The sequence below is a fragment of the Trachemys scripta genome, chromosome 7 (assembly GCF_013100865.1).
Source record: "Trachemys scripta elegans isolate TJP31775 chromosome 7, CAS_Tse_1.0, whole genome shotgun sequence".
NCBI lineage: Eukaryota > Metazoa > Chordata > Testudines > Emydidae > Trachemys > Trachemys scripta.
In genome coordinates, this window is record NC_048304.1 from 39281557 (window position 1) to 39305586 (window position 24030).

Below are 24030 nucleotides of genomic sequence, written 5' to 3' on the forward strand. Positions count from 1 at the left end.
ATAATGATAATAATGTTTTTGTTATGTCATTGTAGTAAAAGTTGACAGTCCAGTTAAAAGGCTAAAATATATATATTTAGAGATCGACTGATGTATACACCTATGTGAAGTGACATCTTGGTTCTATTCCCCTGCTATACTAATGAAGTGTGATCTTGCGTAAATTATATAGGCCTTGTCTACAGGAGCGAAATTGGCTGGCATAGTTAATCTGGAATACCTATTCCAAAGTGGAGTTGTTTTTCTGAAATAAAGTCACTTTAATTCCGGAATAAGGTGTCCACCCAAGGAGTTATTCTGGAATAGTTATGGCAGTGTAGTTTTCCTGGAATAGCTATGCCTGTCAATTTTCCATGTGTGCCTATTGAAGGGTTTGGTTGGGGTTGCCCCTCTCTGGGGCAGCTGGGAGCCAGGCCGCCTCACTACTGAGGTCCGCTGAGTCAGGGAATTAGCTGGGTGAGGCAGGAAACAGTCAAGGGCTCAGGCCCTCGGGCAGGGGATGAGCAAATAGTACAATATCAGGCCCAGGCCCTGGGTCAGGGTGGGGCCACACACAGTCTGGAGCTCAGGCCCTCAGGCAGGGGCTGAGCAAAATAGTTCAGTATCAGGCACAGGTCCTGGGTCACGATGGGGCCACACACAGTCTGGAGCTCAGACCCTCAGGCAGGGGCTGAGCAAATAGTTTAGGATAAGGAGGCCCAGGCCCTGGGTCAGGGCGGGGCAGCAAACAAACAGGAGCTCAGACCCTCAGGCAGGGGCTGAGCAAATAGTTCAGGATCAACAACCGAGACTCCTGGTTCTGAGCATCTGGGGCGAGGGAGAGACTGCCACCCATAAGTGGGGTGGCAGGGGGGACGCAGGCCCGCCCACTCCACTGTGTCCCAGTCCGGGGCCCTAACAGCGGCAGGCAGCCTGCTGCTGTGTCAGTGGGGATCCTGACCGCAACACCCTGACATCGGCTCTGGGTGTGCCGCAGCCAGACTAGGGTCGGCTGCCCCCGGGCTACTTCCTACCTCCCCCTCTAGCAGTATCTGCGTCTGGTCGGTGTCCTCCATGGAATCAAGCACCATGGGCTCCTCCGGGTACTCGGCGAGCGGTAGGCTTGGCAGCTCCTCTGGGTCGCTTCTCTCCGGTAGGGTTAATAGCTTCTCCTGGGTCTGGTCGTCATCAGGCCTTGACTGGTATGGCCAGTCCTCGGGTTGGTCATAGGCTGCAGGAGTCTCCCCAGTGGGAGCTAGGCCTCCAGCGTCTGGCTTCTACGGCGGCCAGGCAGCTTCTGAGCCCTGGGATGTGGCTTTTATATTTCTGGTCCTGCGCTTTGACCTTTGCAGGGCGGGCGCAGGCTCCAGTGGCTCCGCCCACTTTGGCATCCAGAGAGGCTCGTCCCTCTCTGGGGCGGCTGGGAGCCAGGACGCCTCACTACAGTGCCTAAATTTTCCCATCCGCAAAATAGAGATGATGATAATACTTAGATGCTTTTGTTAAATGCTTTTCATGTAAATGTACATATGTAAATGATGTATAGTCAAAGATTCAAGAAGCTCAATTTATTTAGCTTATCAAAAAGAGGGCTATGGGTGACTTGATCACAGTCTGTAAGTATCTACATTGGGGAACTGAAATTTGATAATAGAGGGATCTGCAATTTAGAAAGGTATAACAAATTTAAACTAGAAATAAGATGCAAATTTTCAGCAGTGGGGGTAATTAACCATTGGAACAATTTACCAAGGGTTATGGTGGAGTCTCCATCACTGGAAAATTTTAAATCAAGATTGGACGTTTGTCTAAAAGAGACTCACTAGTTAAAATAGTCAATTCAGGGAAGTCCTACTGCCTGTGTTGTATAGGAGGTCTGACTAGATGATCACAATAGTTCCTTCTGTCCTTGGAATCTAGGAGATGTACAGATGAAAGGTGGGATTTTAAAAAGCTCTTCCCATTGTCCTAACTCTGCTCCCATTGGAGTCAGTAGGAATTTTACTATCACCTTCAGTGGCAGCAGAGTTAAAATATTCAAGAATGCTAAGCAATGGTCTGTATAAAAAGTGCTAAGTGTTATTATACATCTGAGCTACGAAATTTGTGAAATTGGAGACCACATAAACAACAGGCAGGAGTAATCTTCTCTGAATATGTCTGAGTGTTATATTTTGTATTATGTTCTATTTTTATACCACTTGAGAGGAGAGCAAGTCTGAAGAAAGAAACATCTTATCTCAGAGTGCAGCTTTAATGTAATGGCATAGTTAGAGTCCATAGTGTTTTTTCTAAAGCACAAACTGTAATATTTCACACTGGCAGAAATGATTGAGATAAGATAACTGTGTTTTCCCAAAGATGTTGGACACCAGCATGAGAGAAGAACCAAAGGCCTCTTTTCTGAATTTGATTTTTTCACTATGAAGTGAATGAATGCTGCTGGGTCAGAGGGTCACAATCTTTCAGTATGCTTAAAGTTCCCTTTGTTTTTCAGAATGCCAGAAGCACACTATCAGTCAAATATATATTAGACAAAGCTGTGCTTTCGTCATTCCATGGGCTTCTTAAATTTTAATGTAGTAGAGTGATAATGTCTCAGACATGTCAGATAATGTCCCTTGAGTCATCAGTGCCACTGCACCTTTGCTTTTATATCTATGTCATTTAAAGGGAAGAAGCACAATTCAAAAATATTATACTCAGAAGCCTGAAATGAAGCTGCCTAATTCACATAGGAGTTTTGCAGGTTCATAGCAAATCTACTGATTCATTGTATTTGGTCTGGCTACTTGACTTGTTCTCACATCAAATAAAAACTGAGTCCCTGGCCATTTGTGGGCATAAAAAATTCCACGTAAAATTTACAATGTTGCTCCTCTGTTTTTATTGCATTCCAATTATATTCCATGTTATTACATTCTGCCTACTTAAAATCCCCATTATTTCAATTAAATATGACATTCTCCTTCACATCTCTTCCTAAGATCTATTGATGCAGAATGGCTGGCACATTCCATCCTAAGAGGCACCTGAATGTCAGGGTGGTAGGAGAAGTAATCCCTAAACTCTGTAAAGCACTTAGAATCCTATATATAAATATGAAGTTATAATTTATTATTGCTGATGAGAACAGGACCCTAAATGGTTCATTTTCCAATAGATTTTCCTATGGAGCCCTCTTGTGGCTTTCCTGGATGTCTTCCTTTGTCACTAATCTTAATTTTGCCATGAAATACTGCTTGGCTTGTTACTGAGGACTTATAATACTCACAAATTCTCTAATTCTGGGTCTTCTTAGCACCCATAGAGCTAGTGAGGAAACTCATGACACACCTTCCTTCAAGCAAACGGAATATAGTGGCATGGGATACATGGCTTCTCACACCGTATACCCTCTCTTAGTCAAGTAGGGCTGGTGTATAAAAATCAGCTGGAGGGCACCAGTGAAAGAAAGACCCCAACCCCTTTCTCTCTTCTGACTTAATGTGTCTTTGAAAGAGTCTAAAAGAACCTCCCAAGACTTTTGATATATCAGTTTATTTCCCTCTCCCTGACAACATGCGGAGATTCTCCCCATTTTATCTCTCTAACTTTCTCCTGTAAGGGACTGATCAGCCACCAGCCTGATAACTCAGGAGGAGCAGACAGCATTTGCTTCAGAGCCTCTTGACACGATTCCTTAATCAGTAGGTGTGCTTTGACATGGACCTCCTGCCTACCAGAGGCTGAGCAAGGTGCCTCCACAGTGCCTTTCAAATCTGGGAGCCAAGAAACAAAGGCAATATACATTGATGGAAAATGAAGCTGGGTCTGGGTCTGGGTCTGGGTCTGGGTCTGGGTCTGGCTGGCAGGACAGAGCAGAGAACATGCATCCCCCAGGCCAGACTAGTATGCCAGGCTGCTGCCTAGAAAGCAATGTATAACTAAGAGGATCAAAGGCTCAGTCTATTTACAGACTTTCTTGGCATTACTGAGAGAGATAATTGGAACATACACATTGATTGAGATAAGAAAACAATTTTTTTTTAAATGTAATTTGGATTTATTGCATTTGCTTCCCCAGATCATCATCTGTCTTGAGATTTGGATCAAATGAAAGGGAGCGTACTAAAATGAATAAGCTGTCAAACTGGCATATTTTTTCTTGTTACTCTTAACTTTTAGCATTCGTGTCAGAATTGCAGCCTCCCTCCCCTATCTTGTAGGTCTTACCCCAGGGTTGGCCAACCTGTGGCTCTGGAGCCGCATGCGGCTCTTCAGAAGATAATATGTGGCTCCTGTTAGGAGCTGACTCTGGGGAAAAAATGGTGGTTGCTCAGCACCCACCAGCAGCCCCATCAGCCCCTCTTCCCTCCTCCAGCGCCTACCACCCACTGGCAGCCCTCCTGATCAGCGCCTCCTCCTCCTTCCCCCATGCATCTTGCCCGCTGTGATCAGTTGTTTTGTGGTGTTCAGGAGACTCTGTGGGGGAAGGGTGGAGGAGTGAGGATGTGGCATGCAGTGCCCCTCCTTCCCCTAGTGCCTCCCGCCCGCCGTGATCAGCTGTTTCACGGCATTGAGGAGGCTCGGGGGGGGTGGGGTGGAGAGGAGCAAGGACGTGCTGCACAGCTTCTCCCCTCCCTCCCCCAGTGCCTCCTTCCTGTGCCTCCCGCTCGCCGCAATCAGCTGGTTTGCGATGCACAGGAGGATTGGGGGTGGGGAGAGCGAGGACACAGCTCACTCAGGGGAGGGGTTGAGAAGAGACAGTGGGGACTTGGGGAAAAGGGTGGAGTGGGGGGCGGGGCCAGGGACAGAGCCAGGGGTCCAGCACCCCCTGGCCAGCACTGGTGTCTCCTTGAATAAAGCACACGGTGACTAGCTGGTGTGGAAATTTTTAATCAAAATTTTTCTTACACCATCTAAGAATGGAAGGCAAGTGCAAACAGGAAAGAAAATTGAGGCTTCCAACAGGAGTGGGAGAATAAGTACTATTTCGTTGAACGTAATGGTAAGGCCATGTGTCTTCTTTGCCAGACTTGTGTCTCTCAGTTCAAATCTTCAAACTTTCAGTGTCATTTTGCTTCTAGCCATGCACATATGGATCAAGAATTCCTAAAGTTTCTGAACTCCACACTTTAAAACTGAAAACTTTGAAAAAACAAACAGATGTAGAAGCCAAGTTCTTCACCAGATTTGCCAACCAATCGCAGACTGTAACGTTAGCCTCCTATTATGTGGCCTGGCACATAGCCTGTGCGAAAAAGCCCTACTCTGAAGGAGAGTTTATAAAAACGTGCCTCACTGATGTTATTTCAATCCTGTCACCAGAGAACGAGAATCTACAGAAGAAAATTTCTGGCCTGCAGCTTTCACACCACACAATAGAACACAGAATCTCCGACCTGAACAGTGACATCGAATCACAACTTCAGCAGTGTGAGTATTTGAGCATCACTTTGGATGAGTCATGCCATGTACAGGATAAACCTTATTATCGGTATTTGTCTGCACTGTGTCTGACGACTGTGTTGTAATGGAAGAACTCCTCGATTCCATGTCACTAAAGGACAGAACTCGTGGACAAGATCTAAAGGAGGTGTTGATGTTGGTAGTTGTGAAAAGCCACTTGCCTTTACAGAGGCTCACTATCGTTGCAATGGATGGGGCTCCATCTATGTGGGGATCTGTGAATGGATTAGCTTTCCCGAATGTTGAACATTTCACTGTATTATTCATCGGGAGCAACTGATATATATAAATCTCAAATTTGATCACATCATGAAACCGGTCTTGCATATTATGAATTTCATTCTCTCAAATGCACTCAATCACAGACAATTTCAAAATCTAATTGAAAGAACTGGATGAATATGACTCCCCTGACGATTTCACTGTGCAGTTCGATGGCTCTCGAGAGGTTAAGTTAATTCCCATTTTTTCAAGCTCCTGGAACCAGTAAAATTGTTTAAGAGGAAAAGCACAGAATACACCCTGAACTTACAGATCCTGGATGAGTTCTAAACTTGGCATTTCTTGCAGACATGCTGCTGCATTTGGATAAACTAAACGTGAACTTACAAGTAAAATTCCGATTGCTGTCTGATCTAATGCAAGGCGTATTTGCGTTCCTGAACAAACTGCAGTTGTTTCACAGACAAATGCCTGAGGGAGAGCTGACATACTTTCCCTCAATGTCACAACTTCAAGCCAGATCAAAAAAAGATGCAGCAGAACCCCTAAAATGGAGCACAACTTTAATCATGCTTGCATATCTAGATCTTAAGGACAGTTTTGAGGAAGGATTCCAAGATTTGTAGCAGAAAAAACCTTAGATCAGATTTCTGATTGACTCTTTTAGTGCTGAAGCCAATCGTCTGAAGCCCCCTTTAGTCACTGATGAAGCAACATCCCAGATGGAAATAATAGAATTTTTGGAAGATGACAGATTGAAATCTGTTCAGAAGACACGGGGGGACACTTACTTTCTGGAAATCTGTACCAAAGGATAAATACCCCAATATCAGAGGTGCAGCCCTAAAATTAATCTCGATGTTTGCCTTGACCTATCTTTGTAAGTCTGTTTTCTCGACAGTCAAACATGTGAAATCCAAGCACCAATCCATTTTGACAGACAGCCACTTAAGAGAACTGCTGCGTGTGAGCACAACTGAACACAAACCAAACTTCAAGGGAATTGTTGAAAGCAAAGATTGCCAGAAGTCCCCATATATATACACACACAAACATATAGATATACGTATATAATCATTACATATTACTGTGACTCTTCGGCAATGTACATTGGTAAATTCTGGCTTTTTCACAGGCTCAGGATGGCCACCCATGCCCTACCCAATACAGAAAATTGTGCACACTTGTCCTATAGTGTGCAGGTGCAATCCCTCTTTAGAGTGCTACTGCTGTATGACTCTTGCTAGTGTGTAAAATCCATGCAATGCATTGCATGACGGCACTGGGAGGGTCTAGAGAGCCTCTTTGTCCCTCTGCACCTGTTCAGGAGTGAAGAAGGATACACTCTTGAGTTTTAGGAGGGGGCTGGCTGATATACCTCCACACCATCCCATGGCCTCAAGGGGGTGTGAGTGGATGGCTTGAGGCCAAGCTTTCTGGGCACACGCTATAGTGGATAGCAAGTGCTGGAGAGGAGGCGTAGATGAGATAGTGCTGCAGAGAATGGTGATCCCACACACCTCTGAGGCAACCTGCTCTGTGCCAGAGTGTTGATTGCTATTGTTCTGCTCCACCTTTCCCCTATCCTGGCACACTCTTGGTGAGCTTAGCCAGGATTTTGCTGTCTGTTTAAAAAAAAAAAGGTTGAATGGCCTGTGCATACTGAGCATGTGACAGCTCTACACCATCCCTATGTGGCTGAGGAATAGAAACTGCTCTAACAGGATGAGATCCTATCAGGAATAAATCTTAGCAGTACAGAAAGTGCCAAGATGCTTTGAAGATTAGAGAGCGTTAACTTACGGGAAACCAGTTTCCAGCTCATCACATTTATAACCATGACTGGAGAATGAGGAAATGTCTCACCACCATGTGGAAAGTCCATCTCAGTGATGCTTCTGGACCATTTCCTGGATGGCTTTCAAAAACTTCTGAAGAAAAACAGCCAGAATTATCTGATGGCTGTTGCTATGTAGTAAGCTGAAGGCTGATTTTTAACTTACAGTTCCCTGATTAATAAGCGGTGTGGATGTTCTGTGAGCAATAAATGTGTAAATAGGTGAACCAGAGAGGTTTGGCTCAAATTACATTTAACTTGAACCATTTAAATGTTAACAGTCACTGGTAGATGAGGGTTTTTGTGTCTTGACACTTATTCATTGGGTCAAAATGTCCAACACACGTGCAGAAACCTCAAGCATAATCCAGTGAAATGTGTGTGACAGGTTTATACATGTGCAGCTCACTTACTGTTAGGGACTACACAATTCAGCTATTTGTTGTTTTGTGTACTTTCCTCTTTGAGGCATTACAGAGAATCACATCTGGGGAGCCCTTAGCTAAATTGTGTGGCTTACCCATTTGACAATCTCCTTTTAAGATGTGTTTTAATGACTTTGTATCACTGAGAGCCCTAGTTCATACTAAGTAATATAGTTTTATTCTCCTTCTCACAGAGCAACAGTTTATGTTCACAGCCCTGTACTAAGATTCTTTTGGGTGTTATGTTTTATTTAAAATGTTGACCGTACAATTGTATTCATAATATAGACAACCCCCAGGCAGAATAGCTACAGAATATATCTTTAGCATCTGTGTAAGCCTTGGTTTGAGATACAGTCCTTGTTGTGAATCTGCAAGGAGGAAGTCAGCACAGTGGATACACCTCTACCCCGATATAACGGGGAGGGAGGGGTGGAGAGGGGGAGCTGCACACTCCGGCAGATCAAACCAAGTTCGATATAATGCGGTTTCACCTATAAAGCAGTAAGATTTTTTGGCTCCCGAGGACAGCGTTATATCGAGGTAGAGGTGTATTTGCAGACCCATTGGGCTATCGCCACAGCCAGCTTCCTTCTGGTGGCCTGTCCCTGGATCTTTAGGAAATTATGTTAATTGGCCACTACACTCCCCATCTTTTACCTTCTGTGCAAGCTACTAGGTGAGGCAACTACCCCACACAATTTCAAGGCCTTCTATCCTGATCCTCCTACTTAGAGAAACAGGAGAGAGATGCCAAAATACATTTGTACTGGGCCACGAGGACAGATGCTGAAGCTCTAACGGCAGGACAAGTTAAGATTCAAAAGTATAACCTGATGATCAAAATATTTTAGTATTAATTATTACCAGATAGAAGTGACGGAAAGTGCACCATTTGTCTAAATGTGCAACACGTCCTATAGTTTTAACTTTCATTCCCTGGGTTTTTAGGTAGAATGAGAAATTGATAGTTTTAATCTGCAGGGGTAAGCAATTAACGCCTTCCAAGCCTTCCTGCTAGTGATCGTAAATATTATTGTAGCGGAATGGGGGAAGCTTGTGGATGGGAGCTGCTAAGCTAGGCTGATTGGGAAGCAGCTGCAGCTGGGCCACACCCCAATCAGGTTTCAGCTGGCCCTATATAAAAAGGCTGTGAGCCAGAGGCCAAAAAGTCTCCTCTGCATTCAGAGAGAGAAGGGCCTGGCTGCAGGGAGCTGAGACAGAGTACCTGAGTGGAGCAGGGCTGGGGACAAGCTGGGGAGCTCCAGCCAGGAAAGCCCCAGGCTGTGGCCTAGTAGAAAGCCAAGGGGTACTGGGGGTTGCAGAGGGCAGCCCAGGGGTAGGCCAAGGCAGCAGGTCCAAACCCAACCTTGTCTGTGATGAGTGGCCTATACTGCAGTCTGCCCCAGGGAGCGGGGGTTAGTTGGTGACTGGCAGTGGCCTTATTCTGAGGCGAGGTAGGGATAGTGGGTGGGGGTTCCCCAGGGAGGGGAGACCCTAGTACTGAGGAGTGTACTGCCAGGGGGCAGCACCCCAGATAAAAGGGCACCGGGGTCCAGGAGGGACACGGGGGCCAGAGGACAGGCAGATCACCAGTCTGCAGAGGGTGCTCCAGGACTCTGGAAGAGCTAATTCCCGAGACGACCAGCAGGAGGCGCTGCAGGGGTGAGTCCGCCCTTCTACAATTATCTTATGGTCAGCATCATAACTGATCCTAGTTCCAACATCACATCTCTGGATATCAAAACCACACCAAACAATAGAATCCTCCAAGGAATCTCTCATTTCTTCCTCCTGTTGCCAGTAACACAGTGGTTTCATGTGCAGAATATTTTTAGCCTCCCTAAAATAAAACTGTCAATAAAACATATGTACCTGTTTTTCCAGATAAAAGGCTTTCTTCCTTTAGTACATATTTTAATGTGACCCATTGTTCCCATATCCAGACAAAGCAAATGTACTAATAGAACTGTAGCTTCTGTTTCTGAATGATCCTAGACAAAACACTCTGAACTACGAAGGATAAACCTGGAATCCTATCAAACTTCTCCACTTAGGAGAATGGCTCACTCTCTTTGCCAGTGTCCTTTTAAATCATGTTCTCAGTGAAAAATTATTGGAAGTCTCCTGTAGGCTCCTCTTATATTACTTCCCATAACTTCATTATTTGTGTTCAGAGACTTGAAAGGTCATTGTGACTTAAAAACTCATCTGGAAGCCTGAAGATGGGACAACATGTTTTAATCTCTAATGGGAATGTACAGTACACTGAAGTAGGCTAACTCAGCATAAGGCTCTGTACTTGGATGTTTAATTGGGTTTTCATCAAGGAGGAAGCGTGAGCCAGTAGATGGGAAGTGGAAGACCAAAGTTGTATCCCCAGCTCTGAACTGAGTGGTCTCTTAAGCTTTCTGTGCCTCGTCTGTCAAGTGGGAGTAATGGAGTAGTTGTACCTGTCCACCAATGTGAAGTGTCGAAATCTTTAGAAGAGAAGCGCTGTCACAGCCAAATATTAGAACAATTGATGTAAATGGATGAAATGTCAGTTGCAGTTTAATATATAACTCTAGAAGCAATGTGGCTAGTTAATTTCTTTTACTTTCTTATAAATGAGAGGGTTTTCTGCACTATTGCTTCATTCCTAAAACTGAACAGCCACTGTCATCCATCATAATTGGATGTATCAGCCTTTATTAAAAAAACAAAACACTGAATCCACCGTTACAAACAGAGTATCTTGAAATCTTTCTTTGCCCAGCACTATTATTTTTCCTGGATCATAAGAGCCTTGTTCCTGTATAAAATAACAGTGGAGAATTACAAATAAAAGAACAAAGGCATGAAAAGGAAAGAAATCCTGGTGCTTTTAACTATCAAGTCACATCCCTGTTTCCAACACATCTGAGTTTGAATCCTTCCTGGTCATAAACAGTTTCTGTTAGAACTAGGCTGTCCACAAACAGAGGGAGTTTCATTTTAATTAGAGATCGTAATTCAAAAACACCTATTGTCATTGTAAAATCTGGAATAACCTTAATCCAGAGATGGGCAAAATTCAGTGTTTTAACTTCACACAGATTAGAAGAAATAATAGAAATCTTATGAGGAGTCATTGGAAATGATAAAATGAAATAAAAAGATTGGGCCAGCATGGTCCTTACAGAATTTCAATATAATTTGTTGTCACTGAGAATTCTGTACAGGAGGATTTTCAGAATCAGGCCCAGTCCTATGTGATTGGGTTCTAGTGACACCATCATAGGACCCAGCCACACCATCAGGGGCTCATTCACCTGCACATCTACTAATGTGATGTATGCCATCATGTGCCAGCAATACCCCTCTGCCATGTACATTGGCCAAACCAGACAGTCTCTACGTAAAAAGATAAATGGACACAAATCACATATCAGGAATGGTAACATACAAAAGCTAGTAGGAGAACAATTTAATCTCCCTGGACACTCAATAACAGATTTAAAGTAGCCATTCTTCAACAAAAAATCTTCAGAAACAGACTTCAAAGAGAAACTGCAGAGCTACAATTCATTTGCAAACTTAACACCATCAATTTGGGCTTGAATAGGGACTGGAAGTGGCTGGCTTAAGCAATTTCCCTCTCTTGGTATTGACACCTCCTTGTCAATTATTGGGAGTGGACCACATCCACCCTGACTGAATGCCTACATCTGTAATTTTCACTCCATGTATCTGAAGAAGTGGGTTTTTACCCAGGAAAGCTTATGCCCAAATAAATCTGTTAGTCTTTAAGGTGCCACCAGACTCCTTGTTGTTTTTCTATATAGATAAGAATTTCAGTAAAACAGAGGATATCACAATAATGATTTCCCTTGGATTTATTGGGCCAAATTCTCTGTGGGTGGATAACTTTACTGGAGTTAAAGCAGCAGAGAATTTGGCCCATACGTATTTGCTTCCAGTGTTAAATTATGTGGAGTAATAATTCAGGAGTAGACAGCTGAGGATCTACCTTCCCTGCAAAAAGAAAAGTGTTTTTTACATGGCGACAGCTAACTTAAGAAAGCTCTCTCAGGGTACATCTACATGGGGATAAAAGCCCTGTGGAATGGCTGCTGCTGGCTCAGGTCAGCTGACTTGGGTGTGGGGCTAAAAATTGCTGTGTAGATGTTTGGGCTCGGGCTTGAGTCTGAGCTCTGGGACGCTGCGAGCGTGGAGAGTCCCACAACTGGGACTCCAGCCCAAGCGTCTACACAGCAATTTTTCAGCCTCAGAGCCCAAGTCACCTGAGCTGACCTGAACCAGCCACAGGTTTTTTATCCCTGTGAGTCATACCCTCAATGTAAATCATAGTGCAGACAAGGCACAGGTAATTTTTACTTCAGTGTAGTTAGCTAACATAAACCCTGGATGGGGGTTCTAAGTACTCCTCAACTAGCTATATTGAGGTGTAAATCTACCCCGGGTTTATGTCCTTTAAAATTTGACATTGAGTCTGCTATCTTGATGTAGAAACCACACCTTTTTTTGCAGTAAAGCCATAGCTCTTTGAGACTCTTGGCTTTAATGAGTCTGATCATAGCTGAAATGTGAGGTTTGGGCTATTTCTGCAGCTAGTGTGTAGGAGGAGTTTGGTAAATTTACTAACATAGTACATGCAGCATTTCCCCAATGTTATGATTTTCAAAATTTTATCATTAAAATATTATATTGTGCACTTTTGTGGGTCTGGCATATCAGTTATGACAAATATTTACATTCACATTAAGCATTAATCCTAAACAGATTTAAAAAAATCAACTGATCCATTGGAGAAGAAACATTTGTTTTGTATTGTGCCACTGTAAAATATACTGCAGATGTTTTGAACCTAGAGAATTCAAATGAAAAATATAGACCCTATCTGTAAACCTACCTACTTCAGTAGAAAACTTTTCATTTTTAAACTTTATGGCTGCAGTTCTTCTAGCAGTATATTCAAGTTAATGCTATTGTTCGGGTAATGGAACAATAATTAACTTTCCTCCTTGATTTAAATTTGTCTCTTTTATGACTTGTATGCAATCCTGATGCTTTTACCTATCATTGTTCCTAAAGTGTGACAGTTGGAATCCTCCCTCATCATTAGCAGGTCTCATTAGAACAGTACAGCCTTTAGTATGCAGTTATCCAAGTACTTCATAAACATGAATGAATTAAAGCTCCCAACGAGCCTGTGAAAGGCAGGTAAAGAATATTTGATATCAAACTAAAATGTAAAAATGTGGATCACTGGCTCATGACTACCGCTGTTAAGGGGAAAATATGATCAAGTATTAGTGACAACTTACATTTATGTTATAACTTTCATCCTGAGGTATTCCACAGTGCCTTACCAAACAATATTTTGGAATCATGTTACCTGCCACTGAAATGAACCCACCTCCAGTGTAGAGTTTGTCAGAAACTGAAAGATTTTGAATTGGAATAAAAAAAAAAATAGAAAATTTGAAATGTATTGCAAAACTAGAAAAATAGAAACATTTTGATTCAACTTTATCAAAATATTTTCATTTTAATAAGTAGTTTCATTTTCACTTTATCAACATGAGTATATAAGAATATAATTTAATTAATTAATTATAGTTAATAAGTCTTCAATATGAGCTCTCAGTGCAGTGCTGTGGCAAAAAGGACTAATGCAATCCTTGACTATATAAAAAGGGGAATAGCAAGTAGAAGTAGGGAAGGTAATCTTGTTTCTGTACACAGCATGGGTACGACCACTACTAGAATAGTGTGTGCAGTTCTGGTGTCCACAAACTTCAAGAAGGATGAGGGAATACTGGAGAGAGGTAAAAGAATGGCCACACCAGTGATCCAGAGGCTGGAAAACAAGTTTTATGATGTCCGGCTTAAAGAGCTCAAGTTATCACCTTATCCAAGAAAAGGCTGAGAGGTGATTTGATCCCTGTGTATAGATATTAGAGGGGTAGCCGTGTTAGTCTGGATCTGTAAAAAGCAACAGAGTCCTGTGGCACCTTATGGACTAACAGATGTATTGGAGCTTATGCTTTCGTAGGGGTATTCACCCACGAAAGCTTATGCTCCAATACGTCTGTTAGTCTATAAGGTGCCACAGGACTCTGTCGCTTTTAACGGATACTTACACATGGAAAAGATAGGAGAGAGGGGGACTTTTCAACCTTGTTGATAAAGGCATAACAAGATCCAACTAGAAATTGAAGTTAGACAAATTCAGGGCTGGTCTACACTTAGTCCGGACTTCGGACTAAGGTACGCAAATTCAGCTACGTTAATAACGTAGCTGAATTCGAAGTACCTTAGTCCGGACTTACCGCGGTCCAGACGCGGCCGGAAGTCTCCCCCCGTCGACGCCGCGTACTCCTCTCGGCGAGCTGGAGTACCGGCGTCGATTGTGAGCACTTCCGGGATCGATCCCAGAACATCGATGGCGTGCCTCCGGACCAGCCGGTAAGTGTAGACTAGGCCTCAGCCTTGAAATAGATGCAATTGCCTAATAGTGATGGTAATGAAACATTGGAACAAATTTCCAGGAGAAATGGTGTATTCACCATCACCATTAAAACCAGATAAGGGAGCTTTCTAAAAAATATGCTTTTATCGGGCTGGGTGGTTGCGGTGGCTCCTTCTGACCTTAGAATCTGTGAGTCTGCAAATTTATGAATCTCACTGATCATCCCCTTCCTTCATTGGCGACGGGTAGAACAGAATCGATTGCCTGCATTCTCCATTCACCATGCTCATAACACTTGCAGCTCTGCATTACGACAGTGACTGTAATCAAATCTCCTTTACGGCTTCAACTGGTCGCATGCAGGAGTCAGAAAGGATTTTTTCCTCCCTGATGCAGAATCTCCTAGATGTATTATCTCTCCTCCCCGTCTTCCCTTTCTTCTAAAGTATCAGAGATTGGCCACAGCTGGGGATAGGTCACTCACAGGGTGTAATAGTGCTCTGAGGTGGTACTGTACTAAGAATCGTCTTTCTAGATGCCTGGCTGGTGTGTCTTGCTCACATGCTTAGGGTCAAACTGATCACCAGATTTGGGGTCAGAAAGGAGCTTTTCCCCCTGTAAGACTGGTAGAGATCTTGGAGTTTTGGTTTTTTTTTGCCTTCCTGTGTAGCATGGGGCTTGGATCACCTGCTAGAATCACAGTGTCACATCCCACCAAATCTATTTCCTGCCTTTGCAGGGGCCTTGGGCATTGGTGGTACTTCAGTCTCTTGTGTATACAGGAGGTCAGACTAGATGATCTAATGGTCCCTTCTGGCCTTAAACTCTATGAAACTATTAATTATAAAAGTCAAAATGTTTTGACTATTATACTATGCGATGCCATAGATATATCATGGCAGGACATTCTGATATGACATAATAGAGTCAAAACATTTCCACTTTGATATTATATTTTATTGCCTTTTTATCTTATTTAATTTACATTGTATTTTATTTTTTACTATATATTATAAATTGTGAATTGGTAATTGGTTTTTAAATTGGCATTTTAAGTGGTACTTGATATTCTAACTGGCAACTACTATTCTAATTGCTTATTGAGGCTTTTGGTTAATTGGTACTCAGCTTGCTCAGTTGGTATTTTAAGTAGTTATTTGTAATTAGAGTTCTGATTGGTAATTGACATTTGTTTACTAATGGGTTTTGTAATTGGTAATGTCCAGTTGTAATTGATATTATATACAAATATAAAATAAACTAAACTGTGAGTGTGTGTGTGTATAAAAGATGGACAGTTAGGGAGCCAGCATCATACTGGAATATTGCCAAGATGTTGGACCTCTACTCTAAACAATCCTACTCTTGAGAAAAGTACCAGGGGGTCTATAATGAAAACAAGGACCTCCAGGCTTGTCACACCCAATATACAGAATAATTCAAAGCTCTTTCAAATGTTAATTTCAGTTTCTTATGCATTGATTGACCTAGTGCTGTGAAATCAGCAAGCTAGCTTATTTCAAAGGAAATGTTTCTATTAGGGCTGTTTGAAAATTTCCCCTCAAACCTGTTTCTTGATGGAAAATCTGTTTTTCGATCAAAAACATTTTTTTCATGGAAAGTGTTCTCTTTGTGTGGAAAATTTCAAATCTGAAAAACCAAATGCCCAAAAAGCTTATGGTTTTAGACTGTAAACCTAAATATTTTGATTGAAAAATGCTGCTATGGTGCCTCATGGGAGTGGACATTTGGTTATCTTATGTCTCCATTCTCCTTTGTGTGCCTGACTCCTCAGCCCAACTTCATCTCCTCTGATGCATCATGGGCATGTTACTCCCACAATGCACTGCCTCTCCACACCGAGGTCTGGTCTATACTACCCGCCTGAATCGGCGGGTAGAAATCGACCTCTCGGGGATCGATTTATCACGTCCCATCGGGACGCGACAATCGATCCCCAAATCGGCGCTCTAACTCCACCAGCGGAGGTGGTAGTAAGCGCCGCCGACAAAAAGCGGCAGAAGTCGATTTTACCGCCGTCCTCACAACGGGGTAAGTCGGCTGCAATACGTCGAATTCAGCTACGCTATTCACGTAGCTGAATTTGCGTATCTTAAATCGACTCCCCGCTGTAGTGTAGATGTACCCCAAGACTCTCCACACCAAAATGTGGTGCATCATGGGAGATGATCAGGCAGGCTAGTATATAAAGGAGAAAGGAAGCAAGAGGAACCTGAACTACAAATCTCATGAAACATCGCAGCTGCTTTTACAAACTGAAACCATTTTCCAACCAGCTTTTGTTACTATATACAAAATAAATGAGTCTTTCCACATATCACAAATGGAAGGAAAAATAACTAGGTGTTTTGGACCAACAGAGCATTCCAAACCATTCTCAGCACTTGAATGGTATGTATGGAGGTGGAGGAAGAAAAAAATGTGCATCCATCTGGCTGAACAATGCACAACTAATTCTTGGAATACTGAAACACACACTTATTTAATGGTAGACATGGGGATTACCACTGACAACTTAGAAAAGAAGATTCATAGACAGTGTTATTTAGGGTCATAAGAAGGTTGGGGCCTTCTATAATGAATAAGAATTCTTTTATTAGAATTGATGTGCTTTAGAAGCATTAACAGTAGAGCTCATTCCAAATTTTCCAAATACTGATTTCTCAAAACTGATACTATTCGTGGGACAGGTTCAATTTCGCTAACTCTCCCGATTTGAAAAATTGTGAAAGAAAAAGTTTTGAAATTATCAAAATGGCCTGTTTTGACATTTTCAAAATGAAAAGTTTTGGTTTGGGGTTCAAAATGACTTTTTTCATTTTGAAAGAAAAAAAGGCTAAAAAAAGTTGAAATCAAAGTGAAACCTTTCAAAATGATCAAAATAAAAGGTTTTGATTGACCCAATCCAAATTTTTTTTTTATTATTGTTTCATGAAAACTTCCAACATTTCACTTTTTTTTCATCTGGATTCAGGATGGGAAAATTTTTGTGAAATCTCAAAAACTCTCATGGGATGGGAAAACCATTTCTAACCCATCTTTAATCAGCATGTTTATTGAGTATAGCCTATATGTTTTGATTAATGAAATAATTAATATGATGAAACAATTTTACAGGATTGTTTGGGGCCAATTAGATCTCTATGAATAATGAAAAATTCATATTTATATACAGATAAATAACTCATTGAATGCAGTGGGTCATAGTATTCATTATGTATAACATGTATAGATGACCCTGGAATTATATGTGAGTACCCAGAAAGCTTCTCAAAGTTTTACCAAAAAGTGTGGTGGTTGCTCTTCATTCTCCTTCTGTTGTCGCTTCACTGACCAATCAAAAGAGCAAAATAATACCATGTGACCAATCACACACCAGTAATTGTGAATAATGAATAGCACATCGTTATAGTGAATAGTTTATGAATAGATCACAAACCACCCATTGTCTGACAATTATTCGTCCAACAAGCTGGTAATACTTGTGAACAGTGACTACATTTACAGCCTTCAGTGCTGGGACTGTCTCATGCATATGTGCAGTTCTATAATAACGTGGATGTAATCCCATTTGGGTTCCCTAGGTGGTACCATAAGCCCTCAAAGCTCATTAGTTTCAACAGGAGTCGAGGGCACTACACCACACAGAAGGGACTCTATAGTTTGAAGGACTGATCCCTTACTGTACAGTGCTCATATGAATCTCCCAAATCCTGTTCAATGCTGATGAAAATTAATTAAAATCCTATGTGTGTTGCTTGTGCTCTGATGGATTATTTAACTAGCCATGTGAAAAAATGCTCGATCCATGCCACGAAAACAAACAAAACCAGATTCACTGTACGAATCTTAAAAGTGACATTTAAGCAATTATGATAGAACTGTTCTGAGTGGGTTTTTAGTGTATTTTCTTTTCTCTGGTGATAGTTGAAACAAGGGAGATTTCTTTGTTATACAAATTCTTCAGAGCTGTCAATGAGATTGTCCACAAAACACAACTGTCAGCTTTTTACAGATTGTCTCTTTTATTATATAATCATTCATTGTCCAAGTGGTAAAGCATTTGGCTGTGAACAACACAAGGAATGTTGTTGCTGATCTTAGCCACATATACACTAAACTACTCCTAGGAAAACAATTGTCAAGCAATGAAAAAGACACTGGGCTATATTCTTCTTTGGTATAACGTCACTGAAATGACTGGAGTTTAACAGCATCAGTGAAGTTACACCAGGGATGAATTTTGCTCATTCATTTTACATCCTGTCTATTTTATTAAATACCTTTATCCTTGAATTTGAAAAGTTGCTCTCTGCCTGATATGCTTGAAACTAGTTTTACTTTTAAAGAAATGGATCACATCCTTGGGAGCCTTCTGGCCACACTGTGCCATTCCAGCTGCACATGGTAGCCATAAACCTGGCAGATCTGGCCATTTGATTCCTGCTGTCTGAAGGAATCCTTAGGTGGTATAGAGCAGTGGTTCTTAACCAGGGATACATGTACCCCTGGGGGTACGCACAGGTCTTCCAGGGGTACATCAACTCATCTAGATATTTGCCTAATTTTACAACAGGCTACATAAAAAACACTAGTGAAGTCAGTACAAACTACAATTTCATACAGACAATGATTTGTTTATACTGCTCTATACTCTATACACTGAAATGTAAGTACAATCTTTATATTCCAGTTGATGTCTTTTATATGGTAAAAAGAGAAAGTAAGCAATTTTTCAGTAATACTGTGTTGTGACACTGCTGTATTTTAACATCTGATTTTGTAAGCAAGTAGTTCTTAAGTGAGGTGAAACTTGAGGGTAGGCAAGACAAATCATACTCCTGAAAGGGGTACAGTAGTGTGGAACGCTTGAGAGCCACTGGAATAGAGCTACAATAGTGACTTCTATAGCTAGTGTGTGTGGGGCATGGCCAAGTAAAAGGAGTGTGGTGTCTATGGCCCCCAAATCCCTGACTTCTGGAATGGCCCTTGAGGAATACTGGCAGTGGGTGAAAAATACAGCAGAGGCTGCTCTACTTCACAGGGAGGCGCAGTCTAGGGAGAGTCCAAGGTTCACCTTGACCAACTAGGACGTGTTCAAATCCAGTTTGTTCTGTCTACACTAGAGTTTAAATCAAATTAGTTCAAATGTGTTAGCTAACATATTTTAAAATACACCTCGTATCCTAAAGTTTGTCTACACAAGAGTTTTTTAACCTTTACAGCTGTACTTTGCGCTCCTTTCGGCAGTGTGTAGTCGGGTAGCATGGGTATAAACTAGCATGGGTATAAATAGCAGTGTAGTCAGTGAGGCATGGCTTAGGCGAGTTGAGTACAGACACACCTGCAGCAGTAGGGCATGTGCCCGAGTACATACCCTTCATGATTCTCCACTTGCCAAAGCTGTGCCTCCCCCTATGCTGCTGTTTTTAGCAGTATAGTGTCCTGTTGCCTTCCTGCTGCTGGAGACTTTCCCCACTGCAGGGAAAGGCTCTGGCAGAGGGGAGGCAGCTCAGAAAAGCCTTTCCCAGCTGCCTGCCCCTGTCAGCGCCTTTCCTGGCCGGCCGCAGAGATAGGCTTCAGCGTTGGGGAACAGCTGAAGCTTTTCCCTGCTGTCTGTCCCATACCAGAGCCTTCACAGTGTAGGTGCAGAAGGCTTTTCACTGCAGCATGTAGCTACCCATACCGAAATGCTAATGGCAGTTGTAGTGTAGACATAGCCATAAGTAATTAACTTGAGGTCATTAGTATTTTTGTAAAGGCTAGTCTGCATATTTCCCAAATGTTTGATCCAGGCTAATATCTGTTAGAAATGTTTGGGCAGTATCAAGACCAGCCTTTAGAAAAGTGTTAGAAAGCTCAAGTTAATCAGCAATCACTTATCTCGAAGTAAAAAAATTGCTAAGTGGACAGGACCCTAGTGGTCATCAGGCCCCTGGCTTGAGGGAGAATAGAGATAACGAAAAGCCATGCTTCGTTCCATGATGTACTAAGCACAACTTGGACAAACCTCAGCTCTTGAACCTATTGGTTTTAAACTACAAAAACTGCATTTCTCTAGCTTTAAAAGTCTGACAAAACTCCATAAACAAAGGGATTCTCAGTTAAAGCTAAAACTCCTTCCATTGTACTATGGATAAAGACTTGCGTTATCAAAGGGTTTCCACCCAGACTGTACATTTATATCTCCAAGTCGGTAAGGGCAATTTTTTTGCAAACTCAAATGTCAACATATGCAATTTGGGTAATTGTATGACAGATACTATCAGTGTACACTCACAACAGATCCTGGATAGAAACATGGGTATTTGCACACCTTAAAACCTGCAGGTATGCAAGTATTGGGTGTAAATCAATGGCCCAACCCTGCAAATTCTTGTTTGCTCACATGGGAAATCTAACTGATTCCGATGGGAGTATGGCATGAGTGAGGATTGCACATATGAATAAGGTTTTGTTAGCCCAATGCATTATAGTGCTTACAGTATGATATGTAAAATCATTCAGTGGCTGAAGAATGTGTATCTAATTCTTGCAATATCAAAACAGATTCATTTATTTAAAAGTAAAATGGATTTAACACTGTCAGTTTAGGCATAAACCACAGGACAGTGTTGTTTGAGGAGGTTAGACTGGAAACATGTAGTCCCCACTAGCTCTGAGTGAAGGACGGGATTTTAGCTAAAAGTCCTTGCTTCTGCAGAGTGAAATCAGATCCTTTTGGAAAACTCCAGCAATCATTAATTACAGTGCCACTAAAAGGCATCTCTAGAATATCATTATCCATGATGTTGTTTACAACATTGACACATACAATGTCCTTTCAAAAGTACTGACCATAATATTTACAATAACTTGTCACCTTTTGTTGAGACCCAAAGAGTAATTTATAATACAATATTAAACAGGACTTGAGGACCTTCTGTTCTACTCAAACACTTATGTGTCAGAATATTTTGTGCTTAGATTCGTTGAACAAAGCAATAGCATTTGCCACAATTATGTTGCTGATTATTTTCTGAACAAACATAGTTTGTGCATGACTTTAGATTTGTACAGCTTAATTATGTTTGTTCATAAAATAATTAGCTTGATTTCCTCTGTGCTGAATTACAAATGAAAGCCTACATTTTTAATTAACGTGTTTCAGGGAACAAACAAATCAGCAAACCAAAGTTAGAACACTTTCTTTCTACTCCCTGATGCTTTGAGACATGCTTATCTGGTGATGGTATAAACTGCCAATGCCTTGGCATTAGCGCTCCACTCTGTCTAATTGTAAACTTTAAATAACATTTTCTATACTGTGCAACTAACACCAAAAACACAATTCCTAATACAAAACAAGAGCTTATTCAGGATGGTGCACGCTCTCAAAGTATGCTCACCTGTGTTAGCTGTGAAGAGTTCCTGATACCAAACAGACAACTTCTGCCATTTGCTTTCAGTGAGCAGGACTGGGAAAATATTTTCCAAATCAAGCCCTTCCAACCAGTGATCAGATGCACATCATTTTATGGCACATTAGGAAAAGGAGTGGGGATGTGTGTAAAGATCAGAGCCCACTCCCGCTGCTTCTAGACCGTTAGGCATTCGTCAGCTATCTTCAGCGGGCACATTAGCTCTGGGATTCTATTTAAACTGCAATCCTTGCTGTATTTCCATTTCAGTATTTTTAATCCTGGAACTGCTCCCATTCTCACTTGTTCACATCCCTCCCAGCCCTTCCTGCCCTGCAGGGACCCGATCCCTGTCCCACTAAGGTCTTGCTGTCTACTGATCTCAAGACGGCCAAGGCACTGTTTGTCACTATTCAGTGTGTCCTGAAGTCCTGTCACCTAAGCGCTCTCTGGTTTACATTTCGTTCCACCTCTCCCAGTGTTCCCTGGCTCCTCCGCTCTGGGACAGAAGCAGCCTGCGCTGGTAGGGTGGAAACCGCGCTGGGACTCCCAATAATATTCCCGGAAAGGACGAAAGGCTGAGGGAGGGAGATTAAATTACTCACAGAACAAAATGAGGAAGTTCTTCTGGCTCAGATAATCCCTTCTATAGGGCTTGGATGGGGACGGGAAACTTTCCAGCTCCCCAGTGCTGTAAGGAGCACAAGCGCCCTGAGACTTGACAGGAACGCACGCAAATACAGGCAGGCAGGGCAGTGGGGTGCAAAGGGTGGAGCGGGAGAGGAGAAGAGGCGCACAGAGGCTGGGATGGAACCAGGGTGCACAGGGGCTGGGACTGGGCGCACAGAAGCTGGGATGGGACCGGGGTGCACAGGGGCTGGGACTGGGCGCACAGAGGCTGGGATGGGACCGGGGCGCACAGGGGCTTGGACTGGGGGCAGAGGGCTGGGACGGGACAGGACCGGAGCACACTTGTTGCTGTTCCTCCTCTTCTGATTTCCCAGGCAGGGTCCGGGCAGGCAGCGAGGGAGCTTTACTGGGTAGGGTCAGGCGGCGGCTCTGGCTCGCTTTCTCTGTCTGTGCGTGCCTGGGGGCAGCTACTGTGCTCAGTCCCCGAGATCCCTTCCCTGCTGTCAGGAGCCGCGCACAGCTGCAGCCACGGGCTTGCCTCACCTCTCTGGTGAAGGAAGTTTCCCGTGTGCAGCAGAGGTACGTGCCAGCTGGTTCCTGGGGTCTGTGCCGGTTCTTGTCCACGCTGCAGGAAGGGCTGGCTCTGCCTGTCTTTAACTCCGGCGAAGCTGCACCCTGCTGCGCTCTCTGTCTTTGTGAAGGAAGCCGGAACGTGAGTTGTGCGTCTCCTCTGCGCTGCTGGCCTGAGCTCAGACACTCCCACACTCGCTGGGATTTTCCTCCCACTCCCCAGTTAAATGCCCATCCTTATGGGAACCATGTCTTGTCTTCGTCTTCTCATAGCTCTATCGGGAGGGGATGATCTAATTATCTCTCTCCCACTTCTAGTAGGTGGTAAGATGAGCTGACAGGCTGAAAGGCAAGTCTGGACCTGGTTTACATGTGGGCTGCACACGCCCAGTGTGAATGCTCAGAACCTCTGAAATCAGTCCAGAACTAGAGCTGGTCGGGAAATGTGAATGTATTGGGGAGGGGGAAGGAAATGGGTTTTAAAAAGGGTTTTTTAAATAATTTCCTGCAAAAAAAGTTTGGGGGTTTTGGTTGAACAAGCAAACCAACCAGTGCCCTAACAAGGGCGAAGAGACTGAGGCACTTGCCTAGGGCACACAAATCGGGGGGGGGGGGGGGGGGGGCCGAGGGGCACAGAAAGCGTGGGAGAGGGGGAAAAAAAGCTGCTGGCAGGGAGAGATTTATAACCCAGGTGATCTCCCCAGCCCCCCCGTGCCTCCCCCAGTGTCCCCCGACCCCGACTTGCTTTCCCCCCACCCTCCTTCCTGGCCCCGGAGCAGAGCAGCTCCATGCTACATCCCTGCAGCAACTGCTGCCACAGGGTCCTAGTGCCCCCCATCTCCACTGCCAGGGCAGACTGACTCTGAGCCTGCCCTTCCCCCTCAGACCCTTTCATTTTCCAATGGGACCCTCCAGCAGCACAGGCCCCCGCCCGCAGTCACTGCTCCTGCCCCATGCTGGGCAAGGAGGCAGCCCCAGCCCTCACCCCCAGTGAGGCTACAGACAGGGGCAACAGCAGGGGAGGAGGCACACGCAGTG

General features: G+C 43.3%; 1 protein-coding gene across 3 annotated transcripts in view; it reads right to left on the reverse strand.

The window, feature by feature from the left end:
* The window catches only part of HRH1 (histamine receptor H1), a 439225-nt gene extending 415743 nt beyond the window's left edge, over positions 1 to 23482 (reverse strand). For 2 of the 3 annotated variants that reach the window (XM_034776570.1, XM_034776567.1), the window contains exon 1: positions 22966 to 23482. The gene's annotated coding sequence lies outside the window, so the exon portion shown is untranslated. Of the gene's footprint in view, positions 1 to 22397 lie in introns of all 3 variants that reach the window. The other variant, XM_034776569.1, reaches the window with a different exon arrangement.
* Positions 23483 to 24030: the final 548 nt, after the last annotated feature.